Source organism: Saccostrea cucullata, unplaced genomic scaffold (assembly GCF_032062105.1).
Source record: "Saccostrea cucullata isolate Sc308-1 unplaced genomic scaffold, CSIRO_AGI_Scuc_v1 ctg2933, whole genome shotgun sequence".
Lineage (NCBI taxonomy): Eukaryota > Metazoa > Mollusca > Bivalvia > Ostreida > Ostreidae > Saccostrea > Saccostrea cuccullata.
In genome coordinates, this window is record NW_026921019.1 from 54,457 (window position 1) to 74,441 (window position 19,985).

Genomic DNA, 19,985 nt, shown 5'->3' on the forward strand with positions numbered 1-19,985 from the left:
ATATAAATTATGAAAATGATTTGCCCTGTTTCACCGCCAGTTAGCCTGTATTTTATAAAGGCATGCAGCTTAACCATAATGACGTATGAACAAAATAATGATTTAAAAGCTGCTCCAAATATGTAAACGTTAAAACATTATTTGTTTTGTTATAATGACCAAAACAATACTGCCCTTAATTGACGAGAATGCACAAACACTGCATTCCTAGAACTTAATTCTCCAGTGCATGGGCGAAAGCGGTCCCCGTGTTTCAAATTCTTCATAGGGGGTTGTCGAAGTGAACAGCAACTGCCAAAACACCATCTGTGCCTCCACCGAAATAGGTTCCCCGATACGAGGATAGTTTCCACGGCATAAAATTGATAAATTACAGGCACCGATGATTCTCCCCTAAGAAGATGACCAATAATTGATCTTAAACCACATGTACACAGGTCCCTTTTTGCATAAACATTTTTTTTTCTTCAATGCACTGCCAGGCTAACAAAAATGGCGCAACAAAATCAAGGATTTTGATTGGATAACTCTGTCAAGCAAAATAAGGTGCAATTTCGCAATGAAAGGTTCTATGATAATTGCGCTGCGATGAGGGCGCATATCCTGCAGACTGCGCAGGGATATGCAGAATTATCCTTAGGTGTAAAATATAATATATTTCTCATAGCGGCATAAATTGAATTATCTGTGATAATATTGTTTTAGAAATCAGTGGTATTTCTCATAAATTTATATTTAAATACTGATTAATATGAATAATGGTTTACAATTGCAAAGTGGAAGAAATATAAAGACTTAAAAGGTTAAAATGTTTGCAAACGTTTTATAGAATTATATAGAAATAGACAAAAAAAATCTCATTTCTAATTTAAGCACCGATGAAAACTTAAAGTTTCTTGTGTAGGAAGATATCCTTAAACCTAAACGAAACAAGAAATGTTAGTTTGCACTTAGTTCCACTTCTAGAACTTTTCAGGGAGTCTTTGTTAATGACCTTTGTTAATGACCTTTTAATTTTTGTTGAATTGTTTCGGGGGGGGGGGGGGGGGTTTGTAAAAATAAATCACAGGTTGTAATTTCCAACACTTTTCCTTGGTAGCTAATTAGTTAAGTCAATAAAAGTTTTAAACGTCATGTGCAAGACATTGAACCAAATGAGAGGTACGGTACTTGCTTATTGTCAAACTCTATTGGCACAATAATGAAAAGTTTATTGAAAAGACAAAAATGAAAAGATTCGTAATTATGTTCCCCAAACGAAGTTGGGGAACATATTGTTTTTACTCTGTTTCTTATTATTATTATTTTTCTTCTTCTTCCTGGGTACTTTTTTGTCCGCGAGTGATCTTGTAAACTGTTCACCCGAAGTAAGTAAAAACTTTTTAGGGTTAGTAGACATGTTATGTAGATTTGCGGAATCAAGGTCATTTTGCGCGCACGTGCTTGCAAGAGCGAGCACGTGCAACACGTTAAATGGCCAATATAATGTATATTGCCTTAACTTTTCTATTTCTTGATGAAATGCTTTGAAACTCATAAAGTAAGGATATATTAGTAGTATAGACAAGATGACATGGTGAAAATAGGAAGATCTCACGCGCATGCACGTGCGCTTTGCTCTGATTGGCTGAAACTAAAGTCTCAATATCTTTCTTATTTTTCGACAAAATCCTTTGAAATTTTGAACATGGCTAGACATTATAAAGATCTACTGCATGGTATATAAGAATTATCATGAAAAGCATACGCATGCACGTGTGCTGCAATCTGATTGGCTGAAAATTTAAATGTCTATAACTTTCTTAGTTTTCAGCGAAACGGGATAAAATTTATAATATGACTAGGTATAATGTATTCCTACATAATGTTACTATAAAATTGAATGCACGAACATGCATTCATGCACGTGCACGCACGAAATACGCAAAATGGCCAATATTTAAAAAAAACATTAAAATGTATATTGTAAAAATTTTTTTTCATTTATTCTCACGATATATAGATATGTTAATTGTATGGACAACATGCCATGATCATCTTGCATGTACATGCACGTGCCTGCGCATACAATGCGTTAATTGACATATATTTTATATCATTGTAGCTTTTATAATTCTTTGATGAAATCCTTCGATACTAATCATATTTTTTAAAATATCTTACAGGAATTAGGCACAGAAAGGGATTTGGGGAGCGTTTGGGGAACATCCGTAACGGTCCCCGTTACAATTAGCACTAGTTATTTATTTAGATCAATGTCGAATTTAAAAGCTAAACTATACACTATCAGACTCATGACAAAGGGATGACGTTGCCCTATTCGGGTGGAAGTTACAATGATAGATGTTTATTTTACAACAAGGTACAACTGCATTTACGTACTCATCGGAAAAAGAAAAAGAGCTTCGTTTACTTTATGCAAAAATTAGCTATTAGATATACCAATTTACTGATTAAGATTTTATGTTCAATTTTAAACATTATAAAATAAAGTAGAGAATCGGTGCTTTCATTTCCTATTTTATATGCTCATGTAAACTATATCATATATTGATTGAATAACGGCATGTTTGTCTACGCCCATTCTAGAAATTTTTACTCATATAGAGAGGTCACCATTAACCGGTGAAGGATTTCGAATTTTGACCTTTACTCATTATACAGTTTCAACATACTTAGTACCGAAAATATGTTGTTTTATAATCAGATTTAGAAGATTTTCTAACTTTTCGAAGTTTCTATTTATAAATTTACCATATAAAATTGATTGCCTATCAACAATCAACATTTTATCAGGAAAAAGAGCTTTTACACCTCATTGCTTATATGAACAACTCTAACTTAGTTAAAAAAATGATATCTTGACTTACAATATGGTGAGCGATGGGGAATAATTCTTCCTTATAGCATTTTGCTTTAAGTAGGTTCACGTTAGAGTCATTGACAAAACTAGACACCTGGCTTCAAAGGGTTTATTTCCTGATTTGTTTCCAAATACTAATTTCAAATTTATAATGTAGTCAACTTGCAATAAGGTTCATATTTTAGGAATATGAGAAATGAATAATTAGGTCTAGAAACTTTGATGTGCACTATGCATAAACATTGGAGACAATGTATTACTTTGGATATTTTACCTGCTTAATATCAGTGTTACTTTATTTGATTCAGTACACCTATCATGAGCTAACTCCTGTTGATCCAAAATGTTCTGATCCACTTACGTAAGTGATTTATCTGTTTCTTTTGTATAATATATTCTGCGGTGTATCTTTTTTTTTAAAAAGCAGAAAAATATGGATAATATATTCATTTTTTGTATATCAGAAGAGCTATTCGATGTTGCACTGACTACTTAACAAGTGGAGGAAAATGTTACCGTGAGTTTCTTTATGTTTCTATTGAATGTATTGATTGTTTTTGCAATAAATAGAGTCAGTTCCATTACATGACTATAAAGCATTTAGAAAAAACGATGCTCATCTCTTCGAATTATATTTTATATAAAATGATTATTATATAGAAAATCTATCAATATAATTACTTGTTTTGCCTTTAATTAAGCTTGTATAGACTCATTCGGAATCGAGTGCAGCAAATTATGTCCTGAGGGATACCATGGTGTCAGATGTCAGGAAAAATGCCCTTGTAATACAACACAAACCAATGTTGGATGTAATACATATATTTTATGTTATAAAAAATATCTGTTTGTTTGTTTAATATCTGTTTGTCTGTCTGTAGTCAACTTTATTATTAACCTTCGCCATAACTTTTAAACCTTCAGAGATAGAGACTTCATATCTAGTATGAATACTACACTAATTAAGCCCTTACAAATGACACCAAAGTCAATGACCTTGTGACCTTGACTGTGACCTGTATGCTGAAATAGCTTTTTCGACCTTTCATCTTAAATTTTAAACCATTAAAGAGATCATATTTGTTTTGCATTCTACACTTATTCAGCTCTTTCAAAATACAAAGGTCAATGACCTTGGCTGTGACCTATATGCTTAAAATAGCTTTTTCGAACTTTTTCAATAATTTTTGAACCAGACTTCATACTTTGAATGCTTACTACACTAAGTAAGCTCTATCAAATTACAAATTTCAAATTTCAGAATGACCTTGACTGTGACCTATATGCTTAAAAATCTTTTTCCAACTTTAATGCTGCCTGACACATAGTGTTTCAAAAACACATCTTGTTATTTACAGGTAACTACATTGTTTATAAAGTCATAAATATACATATATATTATCATAACAGTAACTTGATCCGAAGGGTCGAATCACGTCGGTTTGACAGGCGCGGATCATCAGATCAAACGAGACGCGAAGCGTCGAGTTTGATCTGTTGATCCGCGCCTGTCAACGAGACGTGATACGGCCCTTCGGATCAAGTTACTGTTATAATGATAAATTTATTATATACCCCCTCATAACTAGCAAAATATAGCAAAAGAAAACTTTATAGATCAATTGCATAACATTTATCCATAAAACAACGGATAATTACAAGGGACTTTTTAACGCGCAAGAAAAATAACGTCATATTTCTGCGTACTACGTCATCAGTTTCAGAGAGAGGTGATATGGATTCAGAAAAAAACATGTTGGTGATCCGGAAAATCGGATCACGACGTCACGTGATTGCGTTAAATCTACAGTAAAATTGGGTGATACACATTAGGTATATAATAAATTAGGATATCTTCCCCTTATTAACGTTCATAACTCGCAAGCAAGCGTTTAAAAGAATAAGATTCAAACACTTATAAGACCGAGGTCACATCTCAGACTCTTGCCTACATCAGTTCATCTTCCGGCGTGCCACACAGAGCTCATACTTTTTTTGGCAGAGATTTTCTTTTGTCTCAGCCAAGGAGTGATACAAATACTTTGTATTTGTATAAGATACTCTCTCATGCTCTACGTTCAAATATGGAAGAAGCCAGTATTATTTCGAACGACGAAATAAATTCGGGCTCGGAATTCCATAATTTACAAACAGTAATGGAGGCCAAAAGAAAGAAAACGCGTGAGAAAAAAAGTGAAGTCCAAATTGAAGGGACATTAAGTGTGCCTGAAATGGACGATATGATATCCTTAGCTCCAAGTGTCAGAGAAATACGTGAGCTATAGGGTGATAACGATAACGAATCCTCAGTACAAGAGGAATCTATTGCTGCCCATGATTTTGATAACAATCAACATAAGTTGGACAGCAACAACAACAATGGATTTCAGAACTTGATCAATAAAAGTGACGAACATACGAAAACTCTTACTGATATTTTTGGCAATGTTTCTTCTTCAGAGGAAGAAAAAAACTGGATTAGTTTTGAAACAAAACACAAGAGAAGATCATGAAAAAGTCATGGAGAATTACTGATCCTGAACGCTTGTCTGCTTATAGAGATGAATATAGACAATGTTTCCCTGTTCATCCAAACTCGTCAGCATTTCTACAAGTTCCAGGACTAGATGACATTTTAGAACCAATGTTAAAAAAAAAACATGGGAATAAAACCAAAGGTTGGGGGAAAAGTAAACATTTCCCAACCTTATAAAAGTATTGAAACTTTGGTATATCAGGGACAGATGGCTGCCCGTATGGGTATTATTTCATTAAGCTACAAGCAGCAAGCTTTAGGAACGTTGTTAGATTCTATAACTTGTCAAGATGCAGACACAGTTCAAGCAATTAAAGACATTTTCTCCATGTTTACCAAGGCACTAGATCAAATGGGGAGAGCAGGGGCTTTTCATCATCTAATAAGAAGGAAAACTGCAGCACACGACTCTGGATTATATACCTTGAAGGATATTAATAGCAAAATTATTTGCCTGCCTCTTTCAGAAGATGGCGTCTTTGGCAAGAAATTAGAAAAGAAGCTAAAAGAAAGAAAAGAGCAGAAAGATTCTTTTAAGGATTTAATTCCAGAATGGAATGAAAAAAAATCAGAAATGCAAATGTTAAGAAAATACTGCTGAAAACTCTGGGAATTTTAAAAAACCCAGAACAACTACTGTTTTAAATAACAGTTACAGAACATCTACTCAGAGACCCAATTTCTCAAGACGGTCTTATGACTACAAACCAAGAGAGGACAATTCGAGAAATACGTCTACATCTGCTAGAGTAGACAGAATTGGCTCCTTTCGGACCCCAAAGAAATCTAGTAAATGACTGGAGATTAGAACAGGTAACCAAAATTGCAATGCTTCCCGAGATATCAGTTGGGGGTCGTCTCAAACATTTTGTAGAACATTGGAATATTGTAACTCAAGACAGTTGGAAATTATCAATACTCAAAGAGGGTTACAAACTAAAATTTCTTCAAAAGCCCCAGTTTTTAGAAAACAACAATCCCTCAAATACAAAAAACATTGTTTGTTAAAAGAGGTAGAAGATTTATTAGAAAAAAATGCAATAGAGCCTGTCTTAAATCAGGAGAGTCAAACAGGTTTTTACAGTACATTTTTTCTTGTCCCTAAAAAGGTCACCTAAACAATCAAATAGTTCAAGGACATTGAGACAGTTGTCACAAAGCTCTTCATATCAATTGTATAGAGATGGAAGCAGTGTTTTTAACTCTGAAACATTTTCAAAAACAAGTGCAAAACAGAACAGTTTTGATCAGATGCAACAATGCGACAGTGGTTCAATACATCAACAAACAGGGAGGAACCAAATCTCCACGTCTTTGTTATCAGACATGGGGTTTGTGGAACTGGGCAATAGGTCACAATATCAAGCTGAAAGCTGCTCACATAGCAGGAAAATCAAATATTCTGGCAGATCATTTGAGCAGGGTCAAGATCAGACAAACAGAATGGACGTTGAAGAGACAAATTGTTCAGAGAATTTTTCTGTTATGGGGTCAACCTCTGATAGACATGTTTGCATCTATTCACAATCATCAAACACAGATTTTTTGCACTTGCTTTTCTCACAGCCAAGCACATGCATTGGATGCCCTGACGATATCTTGGGAGGGGATGTTTCTTTATGCTTACCCTCCGATTTGTCTAATTCCCAAAGTTCTTCAGTACATCAGACAATTCAATTGTCAAGTAATTCTGATAGCTCCCTGTCGGTCACGGAGACCTTGGTACACAGATCTACTTCAGCTTTCAATCTCAATACCAAAAAGACTTCCAAACATTCCAAATTTACTTCAACAACCAAACACAAAAATTTATCATCCAAATCAAGAAGTATTTCAACTAACTGCATGGCTTCTATCGACAGAGGTTTCAAAAAGAAAGGATATTTAAAGACACTAGAACCCTTTTGGCAGCAAGTTGGCGAACAGGAACACAAAAAGATTATTCCTGTAAATTCAAACAGTTAAGTAGCTGGTGTAGTTCAAGGGAAATTGGTCCCTATGCAGCCTCTTTAGTTGAAGTAGCAAGTTTTTTGACAGATCTGTATACCAAAGGTCTTCAGTATAGAACCATTGCAGGTTACAGGTCAATGTTGTCCTCAGTACTTCCTCCAGTAGATAATGTTTCTGTAGGACAACATCCTTACATTATCAGACTCATCAAAGGAGTTTTTAACTCCAGATCACCAAAAGTTAGGTTAGTCCCAGAGTGGGATTAACCAAGAGTTCTTGATATGTTGCAAGTTGCTCCTTTTGAAACTATAAAAAGTGCATTATTGAAATATCTGACATACAAAACTGTTTTTCTGATAGCTATTACTACTTTCAGGAGATGCAGTGATCTACATTCTCTCAGACAGGGGGAAGGATTTGTCAATGTTCAGAAAAAAGGAGTAACTTTCATCAGAGAGGGTTTGGCGAAGCAAGATAGACCCAACCATTTTGGAACAAAGATATTTGTTCCCGGTCTTATAAGTGTTTGAATCTTATTCTTTTAAACGCTTGCTCGCGAGTTATGAACGTTAATAAGGGGAAGATGTCCTAATATATATTTATGACTGGTAAGTATAACTCACTCATTAAATTGATAACAAATTTTCCAATTTTGTTAGATATGTGGGCATATAATGATTCAAAACAGGTTTTTTGTGCTAATTTAATTCAGAATAGCAAAAAAAAAGTTGATACGTGACACATAAATGCGGTTTTAATGTGTCGTTAAAAAACTGTCACTATTACTTCTACTACTTTACTAATACTGCAGATTCCTAATTATATGCGTGGAAGTAATTATCGCGTAATTTTGCGAGAAGCACCACACGCGAAATAAAATAACTCGCCTTTCTTTTTATGGTGATGAAATCTGTGTAAAATATCTGGACCAATCGTACATTCGCTAATAATTATTCTCGCGATTTGACGTTAAAGAGCTCATTCGCGATAATAAGTACTCGCCAAAATTAATGAATCTACAGAAACGGGTACACAATGGTACCCCATGGGAATACATTGTTCATATATCTTGATTCTAGATCGAGATTACAGCAAAAGTTCATAATCTAATACTGTTTGTAGAATAAAATCTGCTTCAAATGAATACAAAGATGTCTACTTATAACTTGCTGCAGAATCGTAGCGTTATGGCTTAATTTATTAGTCTTTGACCATAATTGTCAAAGAATAAGATTAAACCATAACGCTACAGTTCTGCATATAACACGATACAATTGCTTTCCCTAGGATATCTGACATTTTTGGAAGACTTAGTCTTTTAACTACATAGATATTTTCAATCATGCATCCTTTTAATATCAACTTTGGAGTACCTGGTTTTACCACAGAATGTTTCTGATTAAAGAACTTATCAACTGATCTGCTAAAGAAATTATTGTACAGATTTTCTGTTTTTGATGGTTTTTTTTCAGTTTGCAGTGGGGGCACTGGTCATGATTGTTTAATACCCTGTCCCAGCGGATATTATGGCGAAAGATGTAGAGAAAAGTGTATGTGTGAAGACTGTGATAGGAAAACTGGTGCCTGTGCTGATAAAAAGACTACAGGTACTCCAGACTATATCTATATTTCTCTGCTTTGAATCATTAAACTCATGGAAGCTTTGCAGCTGGTGTGGAGATGTTGTATAGCAGGATTTCTTTCATAGTCAGACACTTCGCCCGGAATCTCAATTTTTTAGAATGATTTTGCAATGTACTTATTAACCTAAACGTCTTTCGCTGAGTTTGATTTACCTCTACGTGAATGTTAAATTATCTTTCACGTCGTATAAAACTAAACATTATTTTTTGGCAAAAAAAAATATATATTTAATACATGTAAAAAAAAAATCTTTAACTGAAATAAAATTTTGAATCTAGTATATGAATTAAGAAATGCATGTATATATTTTCAATCTATGATTCGAGTAGTTCTGTCACAGTGTGTCACAGAGGATGATGCAAAAATAGAAATGATGATTTTTCTTTTTATAATTGACTGACAGACGGATCTGTAAGATAGATAGAAAATAAAATTTTTGAGAGATATTGTTTTTTTTTTTTTTTTTTTTTTTTTTTTTTAGAAATTGCACTCTATAAAGTGAGGAAGAAGCCTTCCTCAATAAATTGAATCTGTTGTAGGTTATCGTGAAGTCTTACTCTAATGTCCATTTTTGAACTTTTTATTTTTGGTGTCAGTTAAGCGAGGGGAAGGATTGTATGCTATCAAACTAATGTAAATTATTAGTGCTGCTTTGAAAAATGCATATGAAATACATATGAAAAAAAAAACCAAACATAAGAGCCACCCAAGCTTTATTCATCGGTAAATTGAGCAAATTACATTAATTTGATCATTTTTCTTATATTTTACAAAGAAAATACAAACATGTTCGTGGTTTTTCATGGTGAAATAATTATGTTTCATACTTTTTTGGAGTATTCAATGAATCCATATTCAAAAGTCAAAGTCTCTTTCGTTTGTTGTATCATTAAAAATATGACTTTAAAACTGTTGTTTCCTTAAAACAGATCATGACAACATTATATAAAAGAATACGTTTTGAGTCACCATTCTCCACCAGATCCGTTACATGGACATTGTCATGAATATATGTCTCGACTGTTTATTTCAATAATTTATTTGTATCGCTGAACGTCAGTCTCTTTTTAAGGAAATATTTTCAGATTTATTGTGTTGTCATAAAATGTTTACCCTTTTCTGAAATAAATTTGTCGGGTCCCCTTCTACGAAATGCTTCATATTCCTTGTATATAGATAAATTAATAATGAATGATCGAATCTTAATTTTACTGATGTTTAATGTTCAAATGTTTGCCCACCTACATATTAAGACTGGTATTATAATTTATAGATTTTGAAATGCATGTCGACTTGATGTTTCTTAAAATGGAAATAATTTTCTCTAAGCAATAGCTTGTGCAGTGTATGACTTTATTTTACTGAAAAAAAAAAACAAACTTGAACTTCTAATTAAAATTCTGATGATCTGTAATACAGTAGTTGGTAGAACATAACAGGCCTTGAATAAGAGTCTACTTCAAATTACTAAAATTACTAAATTACTCTATCAATAAAAAGGAAAAACATTAAACAACCGAAATTATTTTTGTCTACAGTCTTTAACTGTTAAAAACACAAGAGAAAAACTTGCTGCTTGTTCCCAATATCTTTAAATTTTGTTTTGTCAAACTCCGTAAAAATAATATAATAAATATAGCTCTTTAATTCGGTCAATCCATATTGATACATGTATCTATGGTTCGACCTCATCAAAGGGCTATATTTATGTATAGTCTCAAAAACATCAAATCGTTAAGCAAGCGACTTCACCTAAGTACTTTCAAATACGAACTCAATAATAAAATATAAAATGTACAAATGAGGCTTGAATTGAATAAATAATTTGTTAAGAATTGTTGTAACAATAATCTGAGTTGTTTCAAAAAATTAACAGTGCGTGAAATCGTAGAGAAACAAAATGCAAAACTCTGTCTAATACATGTATGTCACATCAACAAAGATAACAGAGGGTTGTAAACAAGAGTATCCAGAGCATTATGTATAATATTATCTCTATTTCAGTTCTTGTATAACCATAAGAACTCGTGCAGTTTATAAATAGGTTAAATAGAATACATAAAAAACATGTTCTCAGAAACAAAAAAGTCACTAACAAATGAAATAATGTTCATGGCAAGATGCAATAATATAAAGTACACGATAAATTACAATACAATGTCAGAGCTTAATAATCTGAAAATATTGTTTTACAATTAAACATTCATCGGCTATATGTCTTATAAAATATGTGAGAAAAAACTTAACAAGGCTAATTGAGGGGAAAATGGAAACTAGAATGCGAAAGAGGTAAAAGTTAAGTTGAAAGTTTTGGAAATTGTTTTACACTGAACCAAACTTCTAAGTGTTCACCCAACATTTTTAACATTTAAAGAACTTCCAGAACTTCCAAGGTCACTTCCAGTTTGGTTAAATTTTAACCAAAGCTTTCACATTATAATAAATTGGCAATAAAATTGACACAGAGCCTGTAGAAAAATGTGTTTAAATGGGTTTTGATACTGGTTGTTAATTTTTAAAAGTAATATCAAGGACAATCACACATTAAATAAGAGTGAGGAAAACGTGCTGCAAGGGTGATCCAGATTTCAACATTCCAACGGCTCTCCCTTCTATGTCAATGGTAAATTTGCCAATGTTTTGTGTTTTTAGTGAGACCTTGTTTTAAAATTTGATAATGATCACAAAAAGATGTTTAATACAGAAACACATACCGCGAAGTACATATTCAGTGTTTTTAAAGCTTCGTCACAGAATATCGGCTATCATCAGTGATATTTGATATTCCTCTAAAAATTATCGAGAAGACTCATTTGTTGTAATAATTTAAAAATATTATACTATTCTATAAAGTAGTGTTTAAATAAATAAATTTATTAAAGTGAACACTTAAAAGTTTTGTTATGTGTATATAGATTGTTTTTCCTTCCAGGTATCACTTGTTTCATTGGCTGTTTTAGCGGTGGGAGGGATACTATTTGTGGCAACATGTGTTGTTTGTGTCATGATGAAAAGGTAACCAATGTTCAGAAGTTTTAAATCATTCGATTTTTTCGTTTATTAAAAGACAGTAATCGCTCTTTAACTTCTAAAAACTGTTAATACTAGAAGATTATTTTATTCTTTTATACCGTCGAAATTGAATAATCAGGGCATATATTTTATTTTCTCCGTCTCTATATTTATTTGCCTCTCAATCTTTTTGTCCGAAAAAAAACCCATCAACCTTGCCTATAACTTTTTTAATGAAAGTCATGGCTTTTTTAGGTGTGTATTCCAAATAACAATTGTCTTTTTTTGGGGGTGGGGGTGGGAGGGGGTTTTGGGGTCCTAACATATTTGACCTCTTGACCGTGGAGTTTGATGCATTTTCACAAAAAATAGCAAACATTTACGTGGTCCATAACTATTAAACGACTGGTGATGTAAAGATCATACTTTTTGTGTTCTCTTGTGTCAAGACCTTCTATAGGAAAGCAAATATATTAACCATTTGACGCTGACATTTGAGTTTGACGGCTTGGACTTTGGTGATTGCAAAAGAGGATTTCGTACGTATGACAAAACTTAGCCTTAGAATAAGATACCATTTTTTTTTTACAATTTATCTTTGGAGTTTTATCTACTTTTACATTGGCAATAAATTACACAAAATTGTGAAAATCACATATTTTCGTGGGATCAAATTTTTTAGGTTTGAGTAAATGTTCTTGATTCGTGGATAAAGAATTTTTGAGTAGTTATGTACATGTATGTAATATAAATGTTTTACATTTCCAGGTAGACATGAATTCGTGGGCATATTCATACCTCGGAAACCACGAAAATTGCCCCCCACGAAAATTTCTGATTTCACACTAAGTGATTCACACATGACTTTCATGATCTTATCTCGTTCAATTAATCCCCATATTAATAGTGGTTATTTTACGTCATGGAGATTTGTTATATTTAATGGAAAAAAGTATTAAAGTTTTGTTAAAAACTGTTATTTCCAATGTCTGAATTACTGACTTTGCTTTTTCGTTTTGACGTAAAAATCAAAAGGTTTGTCCATTAGAAAATAAGAAATATGGAGTTTTCAATTGTTAACTTCCCTTACTAATGCAGCAATAATGCAATATACATTCATTTCCTGCTAACGGATTTAAATCTCAAATTAGTTCCATGCATACGAGGGACGTTCAATAAATAATGTCATTAGCTCGATGACATACAACATAGTAGTCATATGACATAAAGCTTAACTTTCTCTCATTATTGAATCTTTAATGAATTTATAACAGTTTATTTGACCACTTTTCATCACATAGTTTTTTCGTGAGAAGCTGGGAAACAAGGGCTATTCGAGACACTGCATTATAAATGAATGGTAAAGAATCAGTAAACTAGAGTGAAAATAAAAGCTACATTAAAGCTGCTGTAAAACTTGTTAAAATCCCAAAGAAATATTCACTGAAATATGTGACATTTACAGCAACCGATGCCTGTTTTATAGACAAATGAGCAGGTGGATTTCAATGATAAAAAATTATATAATGGGCATCAAAAATGGATACCCTCCTTGCCAACAAAAATTATAACAACTTATGTACTATTTGCTAAATTTCAACAAATAATATTTGATGTTGTATGATTGACTTTAAGGCACATAGCAAATTTAATAGACATCATATCGGGAGTAGTTCACACTGTTTTTAAGAAACATTTGACAATAATTAAGCTTGGTACTCTAAGGTCACCCTGTATTTTGAAAAATGAGTGAAAACGACAGCGTGTACAAAAGTCTTAACAGTTATTTTAAAATATCAGTAATTGTAGTAATCCACGTTTGTTTTATATTCAAACAAATATTGGAACATGAATCTATTGCTTAAAATCATTAAAACAAAATCTAATATAAGATGTACTTGATAAAAACGGCGAAGGTTTGTCAAGAGCAAAGGTATGCAAGAGCACAAAGACAGATTTATATGCAATTTTCTTAAATATAAGGGGGATTGTTGTTCAAATTTGTATTCGGGGAGACAGTTTAATATCTGGAGGTGTCTAGAAAGCAGTTTTTTTGCAAAGAAATCGAAAGGTTTATCAGAGAAAGGACCCAGAATCAGGAATCCACTACATTGAATTTCTTCATGACAGCGTTCAATCCCGCATACCCTAAAGATTAAAGGGGTTTTCGGGATAAACAGAAAGTTATTGATTTTTCACATTAACAATATTTGCCAGATCTTTGACCTTTTGACTTGTTTCTATTTCCAAACTTGAAAAAAAACATCTTTCAGAAGGAAAAAACAAGTCCAGGAAATCATTGGCTCTGCCATCTTCCAGTGTACTAAGGGTCATACCCAAAAATGAGTTCTAAAAACAATCAGAAATTGAATGAAAAATGTTACGGACATGTGTTTGAATTAAAAGAGATTAATAAGTAAAATTATGAAGACTTCATCATTGAAAAGCGTCGTTTGCTTCTTTCTGAGCCCCAATGACATTATTTATTGAACGCCCCTCGTACACAAGAACATGCCCTACGTATGAGCGAAAAAGAGCATTACAGTTATCATTTCTTAAGTACTAAGGTTGATTCAATGATTTTATCAGAAAACACAATTTACCATTATGTCAAATGCTGAAGTTTTCTCATATTTATTGTTAGACCATTATTTAGACAATGAATTGTCGGCGGAATTTCCTGTTATTTCCCGATCACATACTTGTATTTGTATTGTCGTATTCCAAACCTTTTGTTACACTATTGATTTTCTTCTTGTTTCGACGGAGAAATACAACCTTCATTTACCTGACCGCTGCAATACTAGTAGTCTGAAGGGTGTGACCGAATAGGATAGGCTTACTCCTCTTATCATTTGATCCCTTACCAAAGTAAAATTATTGCAGCAATATTGCTGCTATATTGCGGCAACATTGCGGCAACACCTTTTTGTCACCAGAAACAAGCTTTTGGGTTAGTGAAATATCACCGCTAACTGCAACAACTTCTGGTGACATTCTGGCAATACTGCCAGAAAAAATGAAATATCACCGCTAGCTGCAACAACTTCCGGTGACATTCTGGCAATACTGCCAGAAACATCTAGGATTACCCATGAGCCATTTGTTGAGCATGCTCAGTCATTTACTTCCTCTTTTTAAATAAAGTGGAGGGAATTCAAAGGCAAGCATGTTTTGCTTCATTACTGACTTGTATCAAGTTAATTAGAGTTGTCAATTGTGTACAGTGGGATTAGTCAAGATGAGTAGTAAGACTGCATAGTGTGGAATGACTAGAAAAAAGAATTTAAGTAGAATTATAGGAATGTGTACTCTGTTTCCATATCATCAGACTTGGTGAGTCAAAGCCAATATTCTTTTTGAGATGAATGATTCAATGGAAATAAAACTGGAAAAATTATATGTGTTTCAACTAGTGCTTGTGATGCATGCATACTAGACTTGTATGTCTATATGTCCTAAAGTAGCAGGAAAAGATGAATTAAAGCATGTTATTTGAAAAGTAATGCAGAGTTGCTGGACATTTTCACAGTGGCATATGAATATTGTTTCTATAAACATTTTTTATGCGCCCGCCTCGATAGATCGGGGGCACATATTGTTTTTGTCCTGTCTGTTTGTTTGTAAACTTTAACCTTCACCATTACTTTTAAACCAGTGAGAGATAAAGATTTAATATTTGGTATGTCTACTCCACTAATTAAGTTCTTTCAAATGACATTAAGGTCAATGACCTTGTGACCTTGACTGTGACCCTTTATGCTAAAAATAGCTTTTCCAAATATTCATCATTACTTAAAATTAATGAAAGATAGAGACTTTATATTTAGTATGCATAAGTCACTTTTTCAAAATACACCTGAAGGTCAAAGACCTTGAGACCTTGGCTATGATCCATTATCCTTAAAATAGATTTTTTGAACCTTGGACATAACTTTTGAGCCATAAAAGATAGAGAACTTGTATTAAGTATGCACCCTTCATTAATTAAGCTCTTTCAAATAACACAACGGTCAATGACCTTGTGACCATGATTGTAACCATATGCTTCAAGTAAGATTTTTTGAAACTTCGACATAACTTTTGAGCCATAAAAGATAGAGAACTCGTATTTGGTATGCGCCCTTCACTAATTAAACTCTTTCAAGTAACACCAAGGTCAATGACAATTTGACCTTTACTGTGACCCATATGCTAAAAATAGCCATTTTGATCCTCAGCCATAAATTTTGAACTTTAAGAGATAGAGACTTCATATTTTGTATGCATACTCCTAGGGGTGGAAGGATACACAGATCTTGCGATACGATACGTATCTCGATATATTGGCACGATACGATACGTATCTTGATAAATCATAAAACTATTAAAAAATAGTATTTTATTTCATTTTTTTTGTCTTGACATTAACACAATATGATAAATTATAAAACTATTCAAAAGAATTAGTATTTTATTTAATTTTTTTGTCTTGACATTAACTCAAAAAAGAATTCTACAGTGGACCTTCAGATATCCGGACGCCAGATATCCGGATGCTTCAGTATCCGGACGCTTTTTTATCGGAACAGAATTTTTTTAATGTTATTTTATCTTGTTTAACTGGTGATTCAGATATCCGGATGCTTCACATATCCGGACAAATTGACTGGGAACCAAAGCGTCCGGATAAATGAGGCTCCACTGTATATCAAATCATGTGTGCTATGAAATTAATCCTTGAAGTTCATCAACTTCATTGACTAAAATTTTACAAAAACAATAGTACAGGACAATTGTACATATTACCAAATTTCTATTAACAAGTTGTTTACAAATAGTTGTGTAGTTTATCAACGAACACTGACTAAAAATTCATTTAAAAAATCACATTTACATTATTATTAATTGCTAAAAGTCTGTAGCCAAGTTGAGATTACAAAAAAAGTATGAATGGACTAACAATTAAAAATATCAAATGTTTTGGATTCGATACTTTTCTGTGTATAGCATGCTTTGCACACTAAACTTTCTTTGTCCAATCTTCCGAGGCTGCTTAAAAGTGAAAACGTATTACCCCTAATCAACGACTTATCAGTTCTAAAGTGTGTTTTCAATACCAACACCATCTCTTCGCTTCGTACAGGCCGCCATTTTCAAGGACAGGTACTTTCATTTTCAATTTTTGGATAGGTCGTTCGTGTATTGTTTCGGACCGATATTTGAATGCTTGTATCGTAAACCGTATCTTAGAGGAAAATATCGATATGTATCAGTGTATCGATATATCGTCCCACCCCTACATACTCCACTAATAAAGTTCTTTCAAATGACACCAAGATCAATGACCTTGTGACTTTGACTGTGCCCATATGCTATAAATAGCTTTTTCAAACTTTATTGGCACCAGGCGCATAGTGTTTCACAAACATATCTTGATTTTCATTATGATGATCATCATAATTTTCTATCTGTTCAAAGAATAGCAGAAGTAGATATTTCTTATAGACCCTGTGGCTTGCTATTGTTTGTTATATTCCTCAGCACAGTTTGTTAATTGTTAGATTGATAGATCATTATTTCTATGAATTACCAACTTAATTATGTAGTACATACTATAGTGTTGCCCAAATATTGCTGCAGCACAGCCTGAAATAATACATGCACTGCAATTGCTTTGCAGCAACATTGCCGCACACATTTCTGGCAATATTGCCACAAAACTAATTAACATACGAAAAACGATATTGCCGCAATATTGCGGCAATAATGCCGGAAGACGTTGCCAGAAGATCAATATTTTTGTCAGGCTTTACCACAATATTGCCGCAACCATTTTCTGGCAAAATTGCCGCAAAACTAATTAACATATGAAAAACGATATTGCCGCAATATTGCGGCAATAATGCGGGAAGATGTTGCCAGAAGATCAATATTTTGGTCATGATTTGCAGCAATATTGCCGCAAGCCCTTTCTGGCAATATTGCCGCAAAACTTATTTACATACGAAAAACGATATAGCCGCAATATTGCTGCAATGTATTGCCAGAATGTTGCTGCAATATTGCGGCAATAATGCCAGAAAATGTTGCCAGAAGGCCAATATTTTGGTAAGGGATGTTTTTTTTAGAGGTTTCAGTATGTCACTGGTGAGCAGGTGAGAAGACGTGTTTTAACTTGCTCCGAAAAATTGGCTAATATTTGTTTGTTCTACGACAAATCCGTATCAATTTATGGGTGATTAGGATTTATGAACATATTTTCTGTATATTTATGAAGAATATCTAGAAAAATCGATGTTAATGGCAGGACTCATACGATTTGTGATTAACATTGGCGGATTGTAAATCCAATCATTAACAATGGAGTCTAGTGTTAATCTCAACAATCAAACCTGTATATATCAAAAATTCAAAAATAAAGTGGATCAAACGAATAAAATCAGTGATTTTGAAATGTACGAGGCGCTATATCAAAAGATAGGAAATGAAGTTCAGTGTATCCAACTACAGCGCGCGGGATCTATGGAGAGTATACCTTACCTTAAAACAAAAGAATGTAGAATATATTGCTAGTTATAGCAGGGTTTGTGGTTAGAAACATCTCTGTACATGTATATGATACAAACCCCTACTCCACCGGAGCTACTGGTTCAAATGATAGAGTTCTGAAGGTTCTGTTGTTCAATATGTCCGTTATTGTATTACGCAGTACAATTAAGGTGCGCAATGGAAATATCGACTAAATTTTGTATTTAAAAATGTATTCAAAATCGGGATGGCGATTATTTTTAGTACATTAATTATATCGGATAATTGTAATTATGATTAATAACTACATATCGAGGACGATTATATTTTATATTTAGACTAGTCACGTGATGCGGCAGTCACGCGATTTTAGCACATTTACTTGCCGTATTGATGTTACATATAAATATCACTAGTGCAAGGGCATAACGAAGTTAAATTTCCAAGTTTAGTATATAAATATTTTCAACACGCATTGTAGTTTATAAAACTTGCTGTGATCCTGTCTAAATTCTGCAATTTCATTGTTAAAATCATACTTGTATGACCGAATGCTATATTTTTTGCTGGTCAGCGGCATGAAATATTGATATAATAGAGTTTTCCCGCGTTTCGGAGAATAGCGGGAAAACGTTGTATGATAGCAACGTGTTTGAATAGCTATGCGAAGTAATACAAGGCGGGCCATAGGAAGGCCAGTATAAAGGGTCAGTGGCGTAAAGTTAAGGTCATTCTAAGCCAGTCTTTCTCAGTGCACGGAGCACTATTTTTCTCGGGCAGCATGGCGAACGACGAGCTACTACAACGAGTTTCGGAGATAATGGACTCCAAATTATCTTCTTTCGAGCAGAAAATAACGAAACAGCAAAGACAACAACATGAGCAACAGCTTTCTAAACTTCAAGCAGCAAACGACAAGGCTTTTGTCTTTAAACGAAAGGGAAACGAGGCTCAGTACAAATTTAACAACAGCATTAGAGACAAGCTGGTAGAGGCCAACACGGGTTTGAGCGAAGGGGAGCCAGAAGTAGCCTTCAATTGCATTTCCTCAGGTATAGAGCTTCTTCATCAACGACAAAAATTAATTAAATTAGCAGACTCATCCAAGACGGGATGGCGCACCGTTCAAGAATACACGCAGCACGAATTAGCGTCTGACGAGGAGGATGAAAAACGAATTTTGAAGGCAGAAATAAGGGCCGAAAAGAAGTTAAAAGAGGAGCGGATCCAAAAGGCGAGAGCGGCCAGACGCATCAACCCATACCCGGAGAAGTCCAACAGCGCACAAAATCAGACCAAGTCGTACGAGGGCAGCAAAAAGTCGGGGACATGCTTTAAATGCGGTTTCGCCGGTCATTGGGCAAAGGAATGCACCAGCAACAGCAAAGAGACAAGCTCTAAGTTAAGTAATTTAGATAGTATTGCTCAAAATATATGCAGTAATCAAGAAAGTGTATTATCTAAGATTAG

At 33.6% G+C, this 19,985-nt stretch overlaps 1 long non-coding RNA gene and 1 pseudogene across 1 annotated transcript; both read left to right on the forward strand.

The window, feature by feature from the left end:
* The first annotated feature begins 3,169 nt into the window (after positions 1–3,169).
* On the forward strand, positions 3,170–3,681 carry LOC134258979 (uncharacterized). The gene is made up of 3 exons (XR_009990253.1): positions 3,170–3,224; positions 3,328–3,380; positions 3,565–3,681. It is a non-coding gene; the product is annotated as an uncharacterized LOC134258979 (long non-coding RNA).
* A 1,266-nt stretch (positions 3,682–4,947) lies between these two features.
* LOC134258981 (uncharacterized) lies at positions 4,948–6,196 on the forward strand (annotated as a pseudogene).
* Positions 6,197–19,985: the final 13,789 nt, after the last annotated feature.